At 49.5% G+C, this 21,209-nt stretch overlaps 1 long non-coding RNA gene across 1 annotated transcript; it reads right to left on the reverse strand.

Moving 5' to 3' along the window:
• Positions 1–3,005: 3,005 nt before the first annotated feature.
• Positions 3,006–12,850, reverse strand: LOC310678532. The gene is made up of 3 exons (XR_014511821.1): positions 12,468–12,850; positions 11,632–11,760; positions 3,006–3,563 (listed from the first exon to the last, which is right to left on the reverse strand). It is a non-coding gene; the product is annotated as an uncharacterized lncRNA (long non-coding RNA).
• Positions 12,851–21,209: the final 8,359 nt, after the last annotated feature.

Raw genomic sequence — 21,209 nt, forward strand, 5'->3', positions numbered from 1 at the left:
GAGGTACATGGCTGCATCACTGGTGCACATTTCTGCTCCGCTTGCCTGGGCAAGTGCCCCTCCACCACCTCCTCCGGCCGGTTGGCTCCATCCAGAAGAGCACGCGCCGCTGAATTGGTGCCCGGGCCCATCCTGCACTTTCCCACTTGTCCCTCGGGCAGAGTTTTCCTCCCTGTGCATTTTGGTTTTGGCACCGGGGAGGCTCCATTACATAACCCAGGGCTGCGCCGCAGAGGCCAAGATTGCTACTTAGCCGCTGTTTATCTTTTGCGGTGTTCCTTTTGTTTGAGACCTCTGTGTATTTTACCTCGGTCAGAAGAACCCGAGGCTGGGGCCTGCCGCTCGAAGATCGGGAAAAAGCGCAGGGAGCTATTCTCCTTAGAGACGGAGCCTGCTTCTGGGGGCAAGAGGACATCGAGAGCGGCCAGTCGTTTGCAGCAGCTGGAGGAGAAGGCCGTTGCCTTCAAATTCTGCCTGCGGGCGTCCTAGATTCATTACCCGACCTTCATCCCAAGGTCCCAGTTCGGGTTACAGCATTAAAACACAATATTAAAAACAGTTTAGCTTGTCATATGCACTTATAAAAACAAGGTGTTACAAGTCCAGCAGCCTTTTCTTGTAAAATTTGTTAAAAGAGTAATTAAATCCCAGTAAAATTAAAACAGAAATGTTGTACTTTGCCACACAGTGCATTGTTGTTAGGGTTTTCAAAATTAAGTTTTCGTATTTTTTCACATCATTCTGGTACAGATATCCAAACCAAAGAAACATCATCAACAGATCCAAAAACAAGTGAGCTGCAGGATGTATGCAATTGGTGAGTACGTGGGTTTGTTTATAATATTACATTTTCCCTGTAAATATCCGGTTTTCTTTTGGCAGTGCATTTGGGGAGTCCTGTTTGGGTCTCCACAGTGCACAGTCAGTCTAAGGAACTCACTGCCACATGAGGCAGTGATGGTCACCAACTTGGACAGCTTCAGAAGAGTACTAGACCTCCGCTGTCAGAGGCACAAATGCTTCTGGATATCACTTGCTGGGGGTTGCAGGGGGTGAGGGTGTCTTGTGTTCGAATCCTGATTGTGGGTTTCCCTTGGGGGCATCTGGTTGGCCATGGTGAGAGAAGGACGTTGGGCAACCCTGGACTTTTGGCCTCAATCAGCTGCAGGACCCTTATCGAGAGGCAGTGTGGTCAAGTGGTTAGAGTAGAGATCGGCAACCTAAATTGGAGGATGGGCCGGTCAACGCTCTGTCTGCTGGAGGATGGGCTGGAGCGTGCGCGCACACGCACTCTTCCAAGTAGGAGGAGCACTGATGCGCATGTGCACATACTATTTTCGGTGCTCCTCCAACCTGGAAGTGAGCTGGAAATAGTGTGTGCACATGCGCACATGCGCTTCTCTGACCTGCACGTGTGTGCACACACTATTTCCAGTGCACATCCGGGTTGGAGGAGTGCCCATGCGCATGCGCATGGGTGCCATCAACACAGAAGTCGGTCCCTGCGCCGCACCACACCGGTGTGATGGCCTGGGACTCGGGCTCAGACTCCGAGCCAGAGGAGTCTCAGTCTGCACCGGATCCTTTGCCTCAGGCGGCATCTGAACCAAGTCTGGGGCCTGATCCTGAAGAGTCCCAGTCTGCACAGGTTCCCCTGAAACAAGCACCAGCTGGGCCGAGTCAGGGGCCTGAGGCTGCCCTGGCTCCAGATGCGGGGATGCCTTCAGCTGGGCCATCACTTACAGCTGCTCCACTACCGGTTGGGTCAGGGGAGGCTGAGGCGGCCCCTGGGTCTAGTCACCCACCGACGTCTTCCGAGCTGCAGAGACTCAGGTCTGAGAGAAGGAGAGACCTGAGTACTCGCAGGAGGAGTGCTCACCTTTGGGTGAAGCAGGGAGGTGAGTTGCCAGGGGATCAGGACCGGCCGTTACCCCAACAAAGATAAAAGGCTGTCGGACCCCGCCCCAGGTTGCAGGAGCAATGTTTTCCAGAACCTGCTTGTGATCTTGTGTCTGTCCCTGCCTGGTTTCCTGCCTTGGCCCTGTTGGACTGACTCCCAGCAGAACCTCTGGATTCTGGACTGGTCCTGGACTGTGTTTCAAGGGTTACCCTGGGCCCAGCACAGCTGGTAAGAGCGGGCGGCAGGGGCAGCAGTGGGGGGCGGCACGGGTCGCCCCGGGCCGGTTAGACAAGCCTTGTGGGCCGCTACCGGGCCATGGACCTTAGGTTGCCGACCCTTGAGTTAGAGGGTCGGTCTAGGACATGGGAGAGCAGGCTTTGACCATGAAGCTCCCTGAGGCAACCTAGGGGACGGTCCCTGCCTCTCAGCCTAGCCTACTTTGCAGGGCTGTTGTTGTGGGGATTAATTCGAGGAGGAGGGGGGAAGAACCATGGAGGCCACTTTGTTGTTTTTTTTTAACATAATCTTTATTATCACACATTAATGACATAAAACTCAATAAATATTACACACATACATTTCATACAATGTTGTTGTTGTTGTTTAGTCGTTTAGTCGTGTCCGGCTCTTCGTGACCCCCTGGACCAGAGCACGCCAGGCCCTCCTGTCTTCCACTGCCTCCCGCAGTTTGGTCAAACTCATGCTGGTAGCTTCAAGAACACTGTCTAACCATCTCGGACTCTGTCGTCCCCTTCTCCTTGTGCCCTCCATCTTCCCCAACATCAGGGTCTTTTCCAGGGAGTCTTCTCTTCTCGTGAGGTGGCCAAAGTATTGGAGCCTCAGCTTCACGATCCGTCCTTTCAGTGAGCACTCAGGGCTGATTTCCTTCAGAATGGAGAGGTTTGATCTTCTTGCAGTCCATGGGACTCTCAAGAGTCTCCTCCAGCACCATAATTCAAAAGCATCAATTCTTCGGCGATCAGCCTTCTTTATGGTCCAGCTCTCACTTCCATACATCACTACTGGGAAAACCATAGCTTTTACTACACGGACCTTTGTTGGCAAGGTGATGTCTCTGCTTTTTAAGATTCTGTCTAGGTTTCATACAATACTTGCCCTCATACCTTACGTTGGACATCACATCACACACATTTGGCTTTCCTCTCAATGCTATGTTATCAATCTTAACTCCATACACATGTTCTTCCACATTCCTTTTGTTTGTCTATACATATTTTACCGTATCCTCCCTCTGTTTACAAGATTTAGTCTGAATCTGCTATGAGATTTGCGTTGTCCATATAGTTTTTAAGATATTCTTCAAAGGTTAACCATTCTATATTAACTTTTTGAACAGTGTTTCCTGTTCCTCTCCCTGTTAGTTTTGCAAGATGTAAATATTCAATCATTTTAGCCACGGAGGCCACTTTGAGTTCCTTGAAGGAAACAGCATGTGAAAACGGTGAATTAAATAATGCTAAATAACCACAAGTGTGTTACTAAGAAGGCTGCGAGCGATTTGGCAGTCCTTGCATCCACACCGGCTGTGAGCCTCAACTTGCTTTTGGTTTCGGCATAATGAGAACTTCAGGTGTGCACATTCAGAATGGGTAGGAAGGAAGCGAGACTTCCAGTCTTGGCATCTCAACTTTCAGGGGGAAAACTGCGCTGAGGAAAGGCAAAGGACGAGAAAGGAAATTAAATTAACCTCATGGAGAAGCAGTGATATTCGTATCACTAAGAAAACCTCGCATCACGTGCTGGCGGAGGATGCGGCGAGTTCCTGGAGAGTGGCAAAAAAGCAGCTGTTTTTCCAGGGCAGCTGTTTATATCCAGGGCAGCTGTTTACCAGCTCCATCTGGTACGTAGGCTGAGACCCTATCTGCCTGCAGACTGTCTCGCCAGAGTGGTGCATGCCCTGGTTATCTCCCGCTTGGACTACTGCAATGCTCTCTGTGTGGGGCTACCTTTGAAGGTGACCTGGAAACTACAACTAATCCAGAATGCGGCAGCTAGACTGGTGACTGGGAGCGCCCGCCAAGACCACATAACACCGGTCCTGAGAGATCTGCATTGGCTCCCAGTATGTTTCCAGGCACAATTCAAAGTGTTGGTGCTGACCTTTAAAGCCCTAAACGGCCTCGGTCCAGTATATCTGAAGGAGCGTTCAGCCCATACACTGAGGTCCAGCTCTGAGGGCCTTCTGGCGGTTCCCTCACTGCAAGAGGCCAAGTTACAGGGAACCAGGCAGAGGGCCTTCTCGGTAGTGGCACCCGACCTGTGGAACGCCCTCCCATCAGATGTCAAAGTGATAAACAACTACCTGACATTCAGAAGACATCTGAAGGCAGCCCTGTTCAGGGAAGTTTTTAATATGTGACATTTTAGTGTATTTTTCATCTTTGTTGGAAGCCGCCCAGAGTGGCTGGGGAAACCCAGCCAGATGGGCGGGGTACAAATAAATAAATAATAATAAATAAATAAATAAATAAATAAATAAATAAATAAATAAATAAATTTTTATACCCCTCCCTCCCCGGCCAGAGCCAGGCTCAGGGCGGCTAACACCAGTAAAATTACAGTAAAATCATAATGGGGGGGGGCACACGACAATTTAAAATACAGGTTAAAATGCAATTTAAAATGCAGCCTCATTTTAAAAGTAGCCCATAGATCAAAACCATAAGGGAAGGGAAAACAGAAGGGTCAGACTGCGTCCAAACCAAAGGCCAGGCAGAACAGCTCTGTCTTGCAGGCCCTGTGGAAAGATGTCAAGTCCTGCTGGCATCACAAGAAGCCAGACAGGTGGTTCTGAGCTCCGTCCGAATCGCCCTCTGCTCTTTCCTCATGAAATATGGCAGGGCGCCTTTCGGAGCCCGACTTGTGTAATGGGAGTCAGCAACAAAGAGGGAAGCAAAGGGGCATAAGAGGAGTATTGCTGGATCAGTCCAGTTGCCCAATTAGACCAGCATCCTATTCACACAGTGGCTGAATAGCTGCCTATTATGGGAAACCAAGAAAAAAGCACACCAAGAACTCTGGCCAATATAAATTTCAGCAAATCAATAGTCAATTGTAACAAAAGCTAATCCATTCAAAAGTATGTATTCCGACAAGGTTTACAAACTCAAATAGAGATTTTAAACTCAAACGGAGATTACAGATAAAATAAGAGTTTACGAGTATTGATAAGTTCATGTGAGTCCGTAGTCAGATTCAATATGAAGGTCTAAGACTTTAATTCTGTAACAAATTATTGTGTTATACATATCCTTATGAGTTTGTAATCTCTGTTAGAGTTTGTAATCTCTATTTGAGTTTGTAATCCTTGTCAGAATACATACTTTTGAATGGATTAGTTTTTGTTACAATTGACTATTGATTTGTGAGTAGGGACCACTCCCACTACTGAAATTTATATTGGCCAGAGTTCTTGGTGTGCTTTTTTATTCGTATATTATGGGAAACCCTCAAGCAAGATTCAAGCCCAAGAGCCCTCTCTCCTCCTGGGGTCTCCGGAAACTGGCATTCAGAGCCACTGTGGCCTCTGACCGCGGAGGCCGAGCAGAGCCATCCCTAGCAACCGGCAACAGCGGCGGAGGAAGGGGGTGCGGTGGAGGTGGTCTGCCCCGGGTGCCATCCCTGAGGGGGTGGTGGCATTGCTGTGCTGCTCCCCTGGGCTGCTCACTGCTCGCTGCAGGCAGCACCCTGGGACACCCGCTGCTCACCGTGGGAGCCGCCCCCTGCCCCTGGGACACTTGCCACAGGTGGCACCCCCACGAGTGGCTAGCCCTGCCCCCGGGTGCACAACATGTGCACCGCTCTGGGTGCCAGAGCAGCTAGATCCACCTCTGGCCAGCAATTGCTCTCTCTTCCATGGATTTGGCTGATTCCCTTTCAAATCCATCCAGGGTGGGGGTGGTCAGTGCCTCATGTGGGGCTGAGTCCCACCATTTAACTGTTTGAACAACTATTATATATATATGTGATGGGATGAAGAGCTGCTTGTGTGTAAATTGCAATCCCTCAGAGTTTGAACAGCTTCTCAAACCTCTGCCTGTGACGGAGCCCCTCCAGCATGGCTGCGTCAGTCGCTAGCAGAATCCGAAAGTGGCTGCTTTCGGAAACGTTTCCAACATAAAAGCTCCTTAACGGAAACACGTCTTCTGGACTCTCTGCGTGACAGTTTCCGCCGAGGAACGGGTGTTCCTATAGGAGGTCCTGAGACTTCCCCACTGTTTTCACTGGAAGCATCTCTGAGCCATCCCTCCGACTCTCCTTCCCTTGACGTTCCTGTTCGCCCCCTACTGGTTCCCTCTTCAGGTGTCAAGTCTCTCTCTACCTCAGAGAGCCTTGGCACCTCCTGTCCTGCCGATGGCAGTTCCCTGACATCCACCTCCCCTCCAGGGCCCCCTTCACCCCCTCCCGTCTCCTCCCCTACGGGTTGTGAGGAGGTAAAACCCCGGAAAGAACCTTCCTCATCGTCTGAAGTTTCGAACACCTTTCTCCACTCGTTGTGGTTCCTAGTCTCTCGGTACTCCTCGTCATCTGAGTCCGTTCCTTCTTCCAACTCCGACTCCGCAAATCCTTCCAGTTCCTCTTCCTCGTCTGTGGTGCCGAAATACTCCCTTCTAAACCTTGTTACCGGCTGTGGTTTCCGCGGGAATCTTTGGTGGAACGTTTCTGTTAAAACCTCGTCATTGACCTCCTCTGCAGTCACCCAGGTGTTTTCTGACTCCGGTTCCCCTTCCCACGCCACTAAATACTCCACCTGATTGCCCTTCCACCTGGAATCGAGGATTTCCGCTACATGGTTACTGCTTTCCCTCTCTTCCAAGACCGGTCCCCTGGTGTGCTCCTCTTCACCTCCCCCCTTATACGGTGACAGTAATGACCTGTGGAACACTGGATGCAATTTCATGTGGTTGGGTAACCGGAGTTTGAAAGCCACTGGGTTGACCTGCTGAATGACCTCAAAGGGTCCCAATCTCTTGGGTCTTAATTTCTTACAACCCCCTTTGAACGGCAACCCTTGGGTGGACAACCACACCTGATCCCCCACCCTTATGGTTTCACCTTCCCTCCTGTTCTTGTCTGCCTGCTTCTTATATTGAGCCTTGGCCCTTTCTAAGTTGAGCTGAAGCTGACGATGGATCGCTTCCATCTCTTCTACAAAATGTTCGGCCGCTGGGACGCTCCATCTCTCGCCCCCCTCCCCCGGGAATGCCCTGGGGTGACACCCGTAATTGGCCAAAAAGGGGCTCATCCCTGTGGACACATGCTCCGCATTGTTGTAGGCAAATTCTGCCAGCGCCAGCTTTTCGACCCAATCATTCCCTCTGTCATTGACATAGCACCTCAGATATTGTTGGAGGATGCCATTTGCTCTTTCCGCCTGCCTGTTGGTTTCAGGATGCCGGGCCGTCGAAAAATTGACTTCCACGTGCAGCAAGCTCATGAGCTTCCTCCAGAACCTGGAAGTAAATTGTTTCCCGCGGTCCGAGACAACCCTCAAGGGGGCGCCATGCAGCCGGAAGACGTGTTCTACAAACAACTTCGCTGTTTCTTCCGCTGTGACTGCATGTGAACATGCTACAAAGTGGCACATCTTAGTTAACAGGTCCACTACTACCATGATGGCCGTCTTCCCTTTGGATTTGGGCAGATCCGTCATAAAATCTATTGATACCGCCTCCCAAGGCCGTTCTGGCGTGGGTAGTGGTTCCAATAACCCTGCCGGCGCCCTTCTTTCCCCCTTGGCCCTCTGGCATTGGTCACACCCTCTTACATACTCCTTTACATCTTCCCTCACCTTGGGCCACCAAAACTCCCTGGTGACCATCCACATGGTCTTGTGTTGTCCAAAATGTCCCGCCGTGGGACTATCATGCAACTGCTTGAGTACCCTCCCTCTCAATTCACCTTCTGGTATATACAGTGCCCCTTTGTAATACAATGCCCCATTTCTTTCTTCAAAACCCTCCGGGCTCTCACCCTCTCCCCTGAGGCCTCTGAGCTTATTTTGGGCATATTCGTCAGTTTCCGTTTCTTCTACCAGCTCTCGTCTCCCCACCAGCGCCGCCCCACACACCCAGCGGTCCTCAGGAATGACATGTCTTTCTTCGCTTGCCCCCTCCCCTTCCAAGTACTCTGGTTTGCGTGAGAGAGCGTCCGCCCTGACGTTCTCTGGGCCTGGTACATAACAAATCTCAAAGTGGAATTTGGAAAATTCCTGTGCCCATCTCACTTGCCGTTGGTTGAGTACTCGAGCTGTTCTCCAATACTCCAAATTCTTGTGGTCGGTGCACACTTGCACCTTGTGTTGTGCCCCAATCAATAAATGTCTCCACCTCCGGAACGCTTCGTGAATGGCAAGTAGTTCCCTGTCATACACCGTGTAGTTCCGCTCGGACTTATTCAGCTTCCTCGAGAAAAAGGCACACGGTCTCCACTCCGACGTATTTCTTCCCGGCTGAAGAAGCACAGCCCCCACCGCTCTGTCTGACGCGTCTGTCTCCACCCTCATGGGCTTCTGTAGGTCCACATGCAGAAGTTGTTCTTCCGAAGCGAAAGCCCTTTTCAGTTCTTCAAAAGCTCTCTCCGCCTCCGCCGTCCAAACAAATTTCTTCTTGCTACTGAGGCAGTCGGTGATGGGCGCCGTCAAGTGTGCAAAATTCTTGATGAACTTCCGATAAAAGTTCCCAAACCCCAGGAATCTTTGCACATCCTTCTTGGTTTTCGGTGTCTTCCATTCCAGCACCGCCTGGACCTTGCCTGGATCCATGGCCAATCCTTGGTCTGACAGGCGGTACCCCAGGAATTCCACCTCCTTGGCATGAAACTGGCACTTCTCCAGTTTCACCCACAGCTGATTGGCTTGCAGCCGGCCCAACACTTCTCTCACGTCCCTCACATGCTGCTCTTCATTTTCCGAATACACCAACACGTCATCCAAAAAGGCCACACAATTATTGTAGAGCAACGGCCCCAGGACGTGGTTGATGAAAGCTTGAAAACATGCGGAGCCGGCTTGGAGACCGAAGGGCATTACGAGGTATTCAAATGCTCCCAAAGGGGTGAACATGGTGGTCTTCCATTCATCCCCCTTCCTTATTCGTATCAGATTATACGCCCCCCGCAGGTCCAGTTTTGTAAAAATCTTCCCCTTCCTCACCCTGGTCAGAATGTCATCAATTCGGGGCATAGGAAAGGCCAGGGGTTCCGACACGGCGTTTAGGGCCCTGAAATCCACTACAAGTCTCGGCTTATCTGTGTTTTTTTTGTCCACAAAAAACACTGGGCTGCCCCCCACCGCTCGGGACTCTCTGATGAAACCCCTCTTCAGGTTTTTGTCAATGAACTCCCTCAGCTCCTGCATCTCCCTGTCTGACATGGCGTACAGCTTGCCCACTGGGAGTTGAGCCCCCGGGAGTAGGTTGATTTGACAGTCAAAGGGTCTATGCGGCGGCAGTTTGTCCGCTTCTCTTTCGCTGAATACGTTGCTCAGATCTGCATATTGCGGAGGCACCTCCCCTTGCTTCATTACCTCCATCCCAGCTAAGGTGATCTTGGCTCCCCCTGGATCCTTCCCCTGCTTGCAGTGTTCCAGGCAATGCGCCGACCCAAAGGAGACCACCCTCTGGTGCCATCCCACTAGAGGATCGTGAAGTGCCAGCCAGCTCATCCCCAAAATAATGGGAGCTCCTCCCAATGTGGCCACATTAAACGCTATCCTCTCGGTGTGTCTTGCCACCCTCATTATCATGGGAACTGTCTGTTGGTTCACTTCTCCTCCCAACAGCTCTCTGCCGTCAATCGTGGTTACCTGCAGGGGTTTACTTAAGGGGAGGGTTTGTATCTGGTGCTCAGCTGCGAACTCCTTACTCATGAAATTACAGGAGCTGCCTGAATCCAGCAGGGCCTTGATCTGTAGGGGGTGTCCATTTGGCAGCTCTAGCAACACCTCTATCACTAGAGCAGGCCTGGGAGGTTCTGGTGCGGGCACTCTCACTGCTTTTGAGCCTGGCTGCTGTGCCCCGACGGCAGCCAGGCGTTGGCTTTTACTTGCTCTGTGCTTTCCTCCTCCTCTCCCCCAACAGCTCCTGCCATGCCTTGCCATTCCTTTCTCCGTGGACAGACTCTGGCAAAGTGTCCTGGCTGTTGGCAGAGATAGCATTTTTTCCCGCCCTTTCCCTCTTTCTTCCGCCCTTCACCGATGTTTGAAACTGTGCGCGCACGCGCTGTTCCCACTTCCATCGGCTCTGCCGGCGGGAAAGGCTGCTCTGGAATGTCTGGAATGCGGAGCTCCCTCCAACGTTCTCCTTTCCCCTCCCGCTTCTCCAAAGCCCTCGCTTCCTGGCGCGCTCCAATGGCTAGCGCGGCTTTAGTCAGCTGGTCCATAGACTCTGCTCTGGGGTTCCGGGAAAGTTCATCTTTCAAGGACGAAGACAGACCCTCTTCGAAAAGCATTTGAATGGGCTCAGAAGCCAAGTCCCACCCCAATCGATGAATCAACATAGTGAACTCAGTCCAGTACTCACGGACAGTCCGGTTTCCCTGTTTGCAAGCCATTAACTGCCTTCGCACCCCTCCCTGCTCAATGTCACTGGAAAACATCAGGTCCATGGCACGAAAAAACTTCATCGCGTCCTTTAGGATCTCATTATTTGCTGCCATCAAGGGTCTAACCCAGTCCTTCGCCCCTGATTCGAGGTGGCTAATTACAAAAGCCACTCGCGATTCCTCATCAGGGAAGTCATCGAATTGCAGATTGAGAGCATATTGCATCTCTGTCCTAAAGGCATGGTAGTTCCTGGGGTCCCCCCCAAATTTCTGCACCAATCCTGGCATCTTTCTGTTGAGTGGGGTGGCTTTCTCCCTCCCCCTCTCTGCATCCTGAGCCCTCCTTTCTTCCAGCCTCGCCGTCTGCAAGGCAAGCTGGATTTCCAACGTCCTATACCTTTCCTCCAGGCTTGGACCTCCTCCAGCTGCCCCTCCGGTTCCTGCTGGTTCGCTCATGGTGCCTCTCCCTGGCACAAGCTAGCTTTCGGTGACTTTCGGATTGCTGTGATGGGATGAAGAGCTGCTTGTGTGTAAATTGCAATCCCTCAGAGTTTGAACAGCTTCTCAAACCTCTGCCTGTGACGGAGCCCCTCCAGCATGGCTGCGTCAGTCGCTAGCAGAATCCGAAAGTGGCTGCTTTCGGAAACGTTTCCAACATAAAAGCTCCTTAACGGAAACACGTCTTCTGGACTCTCTGCGTGACAGTTTCCGCCGAGGAACGGGTGTTCCTATAGGAGGTCCTGAGACTTCCCCACTGTTTTCACTGGAAGCATCTCTGAGCCATTCCTCCGACTCTCCTTCCCTTGACGTTCCTGTTCGCCCCCTACTGCTTCCCTCTTCAGGTGTCAAGTCTCTCTCTACCTCAGAGAGCCTTGGCACCTCCTGTCCTGCCGATGGCAGTTCCCTGACAATATATATATATATATATATATATATATATATATATAAAATTTTGTATTAGTTTTTTTGTAACATATCATTTTCAATAGTAATTAAACATACTTTTACATCTTACTTGATTTTTTTGACTTCCATCAGTCCTGCCTGAAAATTTTCCAAACTAATCTCTTAGTATGCATTTCTTATCTTCCCTATTACATTTCAAACTCATCACCAATATCGCTATCTTTTTCTCCTTTGTAACACTTTGTATATTTCTCCTTACACACCTTCTTTTGGTCCTACTAGCGCAATTTGTTGATTACAGTTGCTCTTCAAATAATTCATATACTTCTTCCAATCTTTTTTAAATCTCTGGTCCCGCAGGTTTCGAATCCTTCCTGTCATTTTGTCCAATTCTGCAAAATGACAGAACAACTATTTTCTCTTATCTGCCCTGTATCGTCCAACCCTCAGCTTCTTCAGATGTCCACAGGCTCTAGTGTTAGGAGAGAGGGAGGAAAACATTTCTCTGCCTACTTCCTCCTTGCAATGCACAATTATATGAGCTTCTATCGTGTTCCCTCTGAACTAAAAAAATCCCAAATGTTTCTGCCATTCCTCATGGGGATTCGCTCCATCCCCTCGATCATTTTGGTGGCCCTTTTCCGAACCTTTTCCAATTCTGCAATGCTGTATCCTTCTTGAGGTGAGGCGGCCAGCATACCAGATGTAGCTGCACCATAGGTTTGCACAGTGGCATTATGATAACAAGGGACGCAGGTGGCGCTGTGGGTTAAACCACAGAACCTAGGACTTGCCGATCAGAAGGTCAGCGGTTCGAATCCCTGCAATGGGGTGAGCTCCTGTTGCTCGGTCCCTGCTCCTGCCAACCTAGAAGTTCGAAAGCACATCAAGTGCAAGTAGATAAATAGGTACTGCTCCGGCGGGAAGGTAAACGGCATATCCGTGCACTGCTCTGGTTCGCCAGAAGCGGCTTAGTCATGCTGGCCACATGACCTGGAAGCTGTACGCCGGCTCCCTCGGCCAATAAAGTGAGATGAGCACTGCAACCCCAGAGTCGGCCACGACTGGACCTAATGGTCAGGGGTCCCTTTACCTTTACCTATTATGATAACAACATCATTGATGAGCTTCCTGACTTGGCTCCAGCAGGTTTTGCAGGATTGGCCCAGGGAACCCCCAACCTGCCCCTTCCAGGTGTCAGTTATAACTTCCACCAGCCCCGGCCAACTGATGGGATTTGCAGTCCAAAATACTGGGGAAGGCTAGACTGGTCAGACTTTCCTTGTCCTTGGAGCACATCTGGCTTCCTGGCAATCATGTCTACATGAGGGGGGGGGGAGATTTACGGGGCCATTTCTGGAGAGCCCCTCTGTTTCAACTTCAGTCGTATCTGTCTGCTCATCCTCAAGAATGTTAACACAGTTCAGCTCTGTTGTCTGTGTTGTTTTCGTGTTGCCAGGGGAACAGGGAGATGTCTGAGTCCTTGCCTGTATGTTTTTTCTCTTACCTTGAAGACCGGTCCAAAACTGGAAGGTAATTCTGCAAGATCTATAGCACCCCCAATGTCTGTGGGGGCCAAGGGACACAGAGAACAGATTGCCCCTGAGCGTGGATGGTGTCCAATCTATTCATCAGGAAGTAGCCTTTAAACTGATTATTAGGAAAAAATATATATGCAGAGGTGTTATCAATTAAGCAATGTCGAACAACAATATGGAATAATGTGAATTATTTAAAGGTGTCATTTTATAGAAAATTAAGAGTAGCAGGGTGGAATAGGAGATGACAGACTGAAAAACAAACTTCCTTTATTTTATTTTGCAACTGAAGGTATAAATTGGAATCGACACACTCATAAAAAATGCTGTGCGAATGCTCTTTTTAAAAACATTTTGAAAAACACATTGAATTTTGCATAGCTCACTTTTGCCATCTAGTGTCACATTTGTATACTGCACTTAACAACACATTTAAAGTGTTTTATTTGCAGCTGTGCAGCTGAGTCCATTGTTACAAGCCACCCCGATCTCAGAGGGCTGAGAGATTCCTGAGGGTTACCTAGTTTGCTTTTGTTGGATTGGAGGTCAGCAGACACTGTGGTGTCTTTAGGATAGATGGTTTTATTTGCACCTATGTACAGCCTGAGCATAGGATGGAGGTGCCCACAACATAAACACCCCAGCAGATCTCGCTTCTCCATTAGTAACAGCTTGGGATCCAGCACAGAGCAAGGAGGTCTCCAGCTTCTAGCTTAGCTCGCACTCCTGGCTATTGACCACTTAGCCAGGAGGCCCCACTGCTTAGTTGTAGCTCTTGCAGCCTGGCTCATTCATCTGGGATGCTGATGAGAACATCCAAGTGGCCAGCTAAGGTCCTTGCCTTACAAAGAGACTTGACTGACTCTGTTGGAGTCTAACCCTCACTGGGTACAGCACCCCAAGAATGGGAAGGGATTCCTGAAGGCAGACTTAGTTACAAATATGTACATGTGGATCTACCCCATATGGAGGTATAATCCCAGTGCTTCTGTTAGCTGAAAGCTGGCATAGCAGTCCCTAGCTAAAAGCTGGTCCAATGAAGAAGGAAGTCAAGAGAAAGAGAGAGTGGGTGAGTGAGAGAGAGACAGAGAGAGAGAGAGCTGCGTGACTTGTCCTTTTTGTGGGAATGTTCAGGGATGCAGAAGAGGATATATTGTTTGATTATAGTCTTTCCAACTTGGGTAAACAAGTTCACAATTTAGCAGAATAACATTCCCCTTTTTAAACTTGCAACGGCAGCGTTTGCTCAGGCTTGCTTAAGCCTCTATAAAAACTGCTCTGGTATTTTCCCCTTATTCCCTCATAAAAGATAAGACACGATACAGTTTTCTATAAAAGTATGAAAAGAGTTTACTCACTCACATTCTGTTCACAATCGGATTCCAGAAGGCAGACTTAGTTTCCAGGTGTATGTTACTTTTCTAGGCTATCTCATAAGGAGACAGTCCCTTTGTCCTCTCCTGGCTGGAGGCCAAGAGAGCATCTTTGGCTAAGCAGATGTTGCTTCTTCGATGCATGTAGTCAAAGAGAGAGAGATGGCTGCCCTGCCCTGTGCTTTTGTCGTTACCTGCACAGGTGAGGCCACGCCCACCTCTAGTCACATGCAGAGGAAGTCTGTCCCAGCCCAGAAGGAAACAAGAAGTTTACCTGCTGGCTGGACAAACATTCCTCCCCAGGTGTAAACATGTTCACTCTAGGAATGTTGTACTTGACTGCTTTTGTGTTTCACATCCCACATATTTGTGGTCCTCAGTGGTGACTTTTGCCTGCCCCTGATCCATTAATTGTCAGAGTTAAGGCGGTATGAGACACACTCTGATTCCTACACTGCAGGGGGCTGGACTAGAGGACCTCTGGGGTTCCCTTCCAACTCTTCTATAATTCTGTGATTCCATGCCTATGATGCCCTGAATGGCAGTTGCTGAGGGTTGCAAGTGGGGAAATTTGCTGCTGGGCTTGGGCCCGTCTTGGGGGCTCCTTTTGGGGGGCATCTGATTGTCTTCTGAGAACAAGACCCTGGGCTGGACAAGCCCCTTTGGCCTCATCCTGCTCCAAGGCTCCTCTTCCGCCCTTATGACATCACAGACCAAAACTCAACGCTGATGTCGCCCTGCTACACTTTGCCTCCTACTGGCAGGTGGCAGGAACTGCGTGGCTGAATTAACTTCTTGAAAAAGTGTTTCATGAACGGGAGTCCATAAAAAGTGTGTGAAGCCAGGCATCCGAATCCCCAAAAATGGAAAGAGGAGAAAAAAGCAAAGGGGGTGGGGAGGAACCGTTTTTAATTAGCTTTTAATGGCTTTTAGTGGTTTGGTGGTTTTTTAATAATAATAGTAATAATAATAATAATAATAATAATAATAATAATAATAATAATAATATTTTATTTATATCCCGTCCTCCCCAGCCGAAGCCGGGCTCAGAGCGGCTAACAACAATAAAAAAAATGGCTTCTACCAGCTGTATTGTGGTTGAAAAATGCAGATTTTTAAAAAATTGCTTTATTATTTGTTTCAAGCTCTGTTGTATTTCATAAGCATGATACTGTTGATAACTATATTTCTGTACAATGGTACTTCGGGTTACATACGCTTGAGGTTACAGACTCCGCTAACCCAGAAATAGTACCTCGGGTTAAGAACTTTGCTTCAGGATGAGAACAGAAATCGTGCTCCGGCTGCGCGGCAGCAACAGGAGGCCCCATTAGCTAAAGTGGTGCTTAAGGTTAAGAACAGTTTCAGGTTAAGAACAGACCTCCAGAACAAATTAAGTACTTAACCCGAGGTACCACTGTATATTTATCTGCCATATCTATTTACCATTTCTATCTACCCTATCTATCTATTAGTATATTTTGTTATTTTGCTAGCTGCCTTGAATTCCCGTGTGCCAAAAAGTGAAGTAACACCAACCCTCCAGGCAGGAGCAGACCTTGGCACCCCGAATTTCAGTGCCCCCCCAGCTCTCGACTTCCATTGAAAGCCATAGTTGCAGCATCCCTTGCAGCACCCCAGAAGCGCTGCACAGCCCTCTAGCTTTGTTGCAAGTTAGATCGGAACTTTTATCTGTTCCAGTGCTAATTTGACACCAGGACGGACAATTGCTTTCCATAGAGGGAAAGGTTTCTCTCGTTTGATGGAATCCGAATGCAACAGACTGGGGTTTTCCTAGAACACCGGAAGAACAGACATCTCAAGAACATTCAAAGCCAGGATGGAGTATGTGTTAGTCTCCTGAGCGCCTCAGCTGCTCAGTCAACCCAAAACCTATTTGTATTTCAAATAAGAAGGGTTTTCTTCTTCTTCTCCACAAGATGGTGCTCCTGCGACACCAATTCAGGAGGGTGCAGGTTAAAAATGGATCTTAAACAAGAGAGGAAGACCTTTCATCACCGACAGACGATGTTTGGGCTCGCAGCTGTCCATGGAGGCGCAGGTCAATTCTGTGTCCAGGGCAGCTGTCTACCAGCTCCATCTGGTACGCAGGATGAGACCCTCCCTGCCCACGGACTGTCTTGACAGAGTGGTGCATGCTCTGGTTATCTCCCGCTTGTACTACTGCAATGTGCTCTACGTGGGGCTACCTTTGAGGGTGACCCGGAAACTACAACTAATCCAGAATGCAGCAGCTAGACTGGCGATGGGGAGCAGCCGCCGAGACCATATAACACCGGTCCTGAAAGATCTACATTGGCTCCCAGTACGTTTCCGAGCACAATTCAAAGTGTTGGTGCTGTTCTTTAATGGCCTCAGCCCAGTAGAACTGAAGGAGCGTCTCCACCCCCATCGTTCTGCCCAGACACTGAGGTCCAGCGCTGAGGGCCTTCTGGCGGTTCCCTCACTGCAAGAAGCAAAGCTACAGGGAACCAGGCAGAGGGCCTTCTTGGTGGTGGCACCCGCCCTGTGGAACACCCTCCCACCAGATCTCAAAGAGCTAAACAACTACCTGACATTTAGAAGACATCTGAAGGCAGCCCTGTTTAGGAAAGTTTTTAATGTGTGACATTTCAATGTATTTTTAATCTTTGTTGGAAGCCGCCCAGAGTGGCTGGGGAGACCCAGCCAGATGGGCGGGGTACAAACAATAAATTATTATTATTATTACAGGCAGCCACCCAATCTTAAACAACTCCTCACCCACAATAATACAGCAAGGAGACTTAACATGGACACTGGTACCAGAGCCTGCAATAAACCCAGATGCCAACTTTGCTGCCGCAGACACCTAGACAACACCATCACTGGACCCAACAACATCAAACAGGCCTATTTAATTGCTCATCTTCTAACATTGTGTATGCCATCAAAATCCAGCAGTGCCCTTCAGCTCTCTGTGTTGGACAAACTGGCCAAACCCTACGCCAAAGGATAAATGGACAGAAAATCTGACATCAGGAATCACGACCCAGAAACCAGTAGGAGAACACTTCAATCTCCCAGGACATTCTATACATGATCTCAAAGCAGCTGTCTTATTACAAAAGAATTTCAGAAACAGATTGGAAAGAGAAGTTGCTGAATTACAACTTATCATTAAACTGAAAACACCTTGGTGTTAATAGAGATATTGGATTCCTGTCTCATTACGTATGCTAATCATCTGTATAGTATCCCTTGCTTTTTGCTGTAGGACTAATTGCAGTCGTTAACAGTCATCAACAGGTTTACTGTACCCATTGAGTCAATCACCCATCTCCTAAAACCCCACCCGCCCACTATATATATAAGGGTCTGGTGACTTCTGTTTCAGGGTATCTGAAGAAGTGTGCATGCACACAAAAGCTCGTACCAAGAAGAAACTTAGCTGGTCTCTAAGGTGCTACTGGAAGGAATTTTATTTTTTATTATTTTTATTCTGACTGCGTCAGACCAACATTCCAGTTGCTCCCACCCAGGGAGCCTGAATTCTCTTTGACTCTGCAGGGATTTGAACACACCTTTCAGAGATTCAAATATTGTTTGTTTATTGGCCTTGCCCTCCGATACATAAAAAGACTTTTACATTTTTTGTCAACTCTTGCAAGAACAAATACAACACCCATTGATGGTTTATTTTTTCCTCCCCCCCCCTTTAAAAAGGTGCAAAAGATAAAGGTAAAGGGGACCCCTGACCATTAGGTCCAGTTGTGGCCGACTCTGGGGTTGCGGCGCTCATCTCGCTTTATTGGCCGAGGGAGCCGGCATACAGCTTCCGGGTCATGTGGCCAGCAGGACTAAGCCACTTCTGGCGAACCAGAGCAGCGCATGGAAACGCCCTTTACCTTCCCGCCAGAGTGGTACCTGTTTATCTACTTGCCCTTTGATGTGCTTTCGAACTGCTAGGTTGGCAGGAGCAGGGACCGAGCAACGGGAGCTCACCCTGTCACGGGGATTTGAGCCGCCGACCTTCTGATCGGCAAGCCCAAGAGGCTCAGTGGTTTAGACCACAGTGCTACCTGTGAATCTACCTGCAAAGCTGCTCTGGGGATACATGGGAATAAGAGTCCTGCCAGCAAAAGCACTAGCCAATCAGTGCTGTGCATGGCTGACCTCAACTGAAAGAGAGCCAGAGTTGTAATTGCAGCGCCATGCTAGGACCTAGGAGACCTGAGTTCGAATCCCCACTTGGTCACAAAGCTCACTGGGTGTCCCTGGGCCACTCACTGTCTCTCAGCCTAAGCTACCTCACAGGGTTGTAGAGAGGAATAAATGGGAAGGGGGGGGGGGAACATTGTATGCCACCTTGATCTCTTTGCGCCACCCAGTCCAGCATCCTGTTCTCATTATGAGAATGTCCATTATGAAAAACCAGAGAGCAGGATCCGATCACATGAGCCCTCTCCCCTTCTGCAGTTTCTTTTTCTTTTTCAAAATAAATTTTGATTTGATCTTATATATACAGTGGTACCTCGGGTTACAGCCGCTTCAGGTTACAGACTCCGCTAACCCAGAAATAGTGCTTCAGGTTAAGAACTTTGCTTCAGGATGAGAACAGAAATTGTGCAGCGGCGACGCAGCGGCAGCAGCAGGAGGCCCCATTAGCTAAAGTGGTGCTTCAGGTTAAGAACAGTTTCAGGTTAAGAAGGGGCCTTAACCCGAGGTACCACCGTGTGTGTGTGTGTGTGTGTGTGTGTGTGTGTACACACACACACACACACACACACACACACACAAATACTTATATATATACATATAACAAAATGAATTCCAAATCCAAATGTCAAGATTACTCTGAATCTCCTGACTTCCGCCCATCCCTTCCCTGGGTCTTATTGATACTATTTCCCACTGCATATCAATACTACTCCAATTTAAAGACTTTCTAAATTGTCCGTACATTCTGTTACATTACAAGTGTGTTTAAAATCCTGTTAATGTTTTAACCTACTTACAGTGACCTTGTGTATAAGTTATCAAAATAGGGATGTGGGTGGCGCTGCGGGTTAAACCACAGAGCCTAGGGCTTGCTGATCAGAAGGTCGGCGGTTCGAATGCCTGTGACGGGGTGAGCTCCCGTTGCTCGGCCCCTGCTCCTGCCAACCTAGCAGTTCGAAAGCACGTCAAAGTGCAAGTAGATAAATAGGTACCGCTCCGGCAGGAAGGTAAACAGCGTTTCCGTGCACTGCTCTGGTTTGCCAGAAGCGGCTTCATCATGCTGGCCACATGACCCGGAAAAACTGTCTGTGGACAAACATCAGCTCCCTCGGCCAGTAAAGCGAGATGAGCGCCACAACCCCAGAGTTGTCTGCAACTGGACTTAACATTAGTGGGTTAGAGTATTGCTTTGTTTATTACTTGGGTATTGTTAATGTTGTGCACCACTATTTATATGGCTGGTATGCCCCCCCCCCATAGATGTTATTTTATATGAAATATCAATGTATTATATATAGTTCTTTTTTGCTGCAAGTCGCTTGGAGACCTTTGGGTGACAAGAAGCCTAATAAGTGAGATGACACGAAATGAAATGAAAACCCGTCTTGGCCAGAAGGCGGCCGTGGCCTGACCGCTGCTCCTCTGCGGTGCCCCGTGACCATTGGCGTAGAAGGGCATTGCGCCCCTTCGCCCTGAATTGTTGGAGAGTGAGGAGAAGTGTTGGACACCGCGCTCAAGGACTCAAGAGAGAGAGGCATGTTCAGCTGCTCAAGTCCTCGCAAGGAGGGTGTTTGGGGAGGCGGAGGAGACCCAGAGAGAGGGTGAGGGACGGCAGTGCTAACAGAAGAGCATCTGTGAACCAGGCGCAGTGAATGGCACGAGGGACCCCGTTAGCGGCTGGGGAGAAAAGGGTCACCCGAGAAGAGGCCCCCAGAGGGGGGGGACGCGCCTTTCAAGGAGACGGTTTTGCCCCCTGCACCGAGGCAAGGCTCCAGGGGTGACGGGAGGCCTGTCCTGACTGCCCCTTCGTCTTGGCAGCCCGTCCGAGGCCTGTCCAGGGATGAATGCCTGCTCCACAATGGAGCCGGCCATGTCCTTTTCTGCCTTGCCATATCCATCCATATCCCGGTGGTTTCCCCCCGCTCCTTCCAAGCCCCTTTCACTGGCGATTCCTCATCATCATTCCTCTCTCTCGCCTTCCCTTCTCCTGGGGCTTGGACCGCCTCCAGCCCCATGAACTCAGGGAAGGAAACTTCCCGGCCGACATTTGCTTTCAGCCCCCTCTCGCTCTCCATTCCTCGCTCTCTTCTGCTCTTGACTATTCAGAGCGAACTTGTGGACAAAATAAACTTTGGCGCAGCATCGCCTCCTCCCGCCCCCTTCGCCCATCGGAGCCTCCCAGGGGGGATTAAACTAATCGAGTACAAGGACTCACTTCGGGCCCCGCCTGGGGCACTGCCAGGGAGTCGCCAAAATGTGTGGATGCGAGCGAGAGAAGAGAGGTGCAGCCATGCAGCTTTCCTGCCCGCGAGGGTTGAAAATATACCTCTTGCACCGGGGTGGGGAGGGACATGTGTGTGAACCCACATACCTTTGCCCCAATGGTGTTACTTTTTCACGTTTTGTTGTTGTTGTTGAGTCATTTAGTCGTGTCCGCCTCTTCATGACCCCATGGACCAGAGCACGCGAGGCTCTCCTGTCTTCCGTTGCCTCCCACAGTTCGGTCAAACTCATGTTGGTAGCTTCGAGAACACTGTCCCACCATCTCGTCCTCCGTCATCCCCTTCTTTTTGTGCCCTCCATCTTTCCCAACATCAGGGTCTTTTCCAGGGAGTCTTCTCTTCTCATGAGGTGGCCAAAGTCTTGGAGCCTCAGCTTCAGGATCTGTCCTTCCAGTGAGCACTCTGGGCTGATTTCCTTCAGAATGGAGAGGTTTGATCTTCTTGCAGT

This window comes from Podarcis tiliguerta, assembly GCF_965153285.1.
Source record: "Podarcis tiliguerta genome assembly, chromosome: 5".
NCBI lineage: Eukaryota > Metazoa > Chordata > Lepidosauria > Squamata > Lacertidae > Podarcis > Podarcis tiliguerta.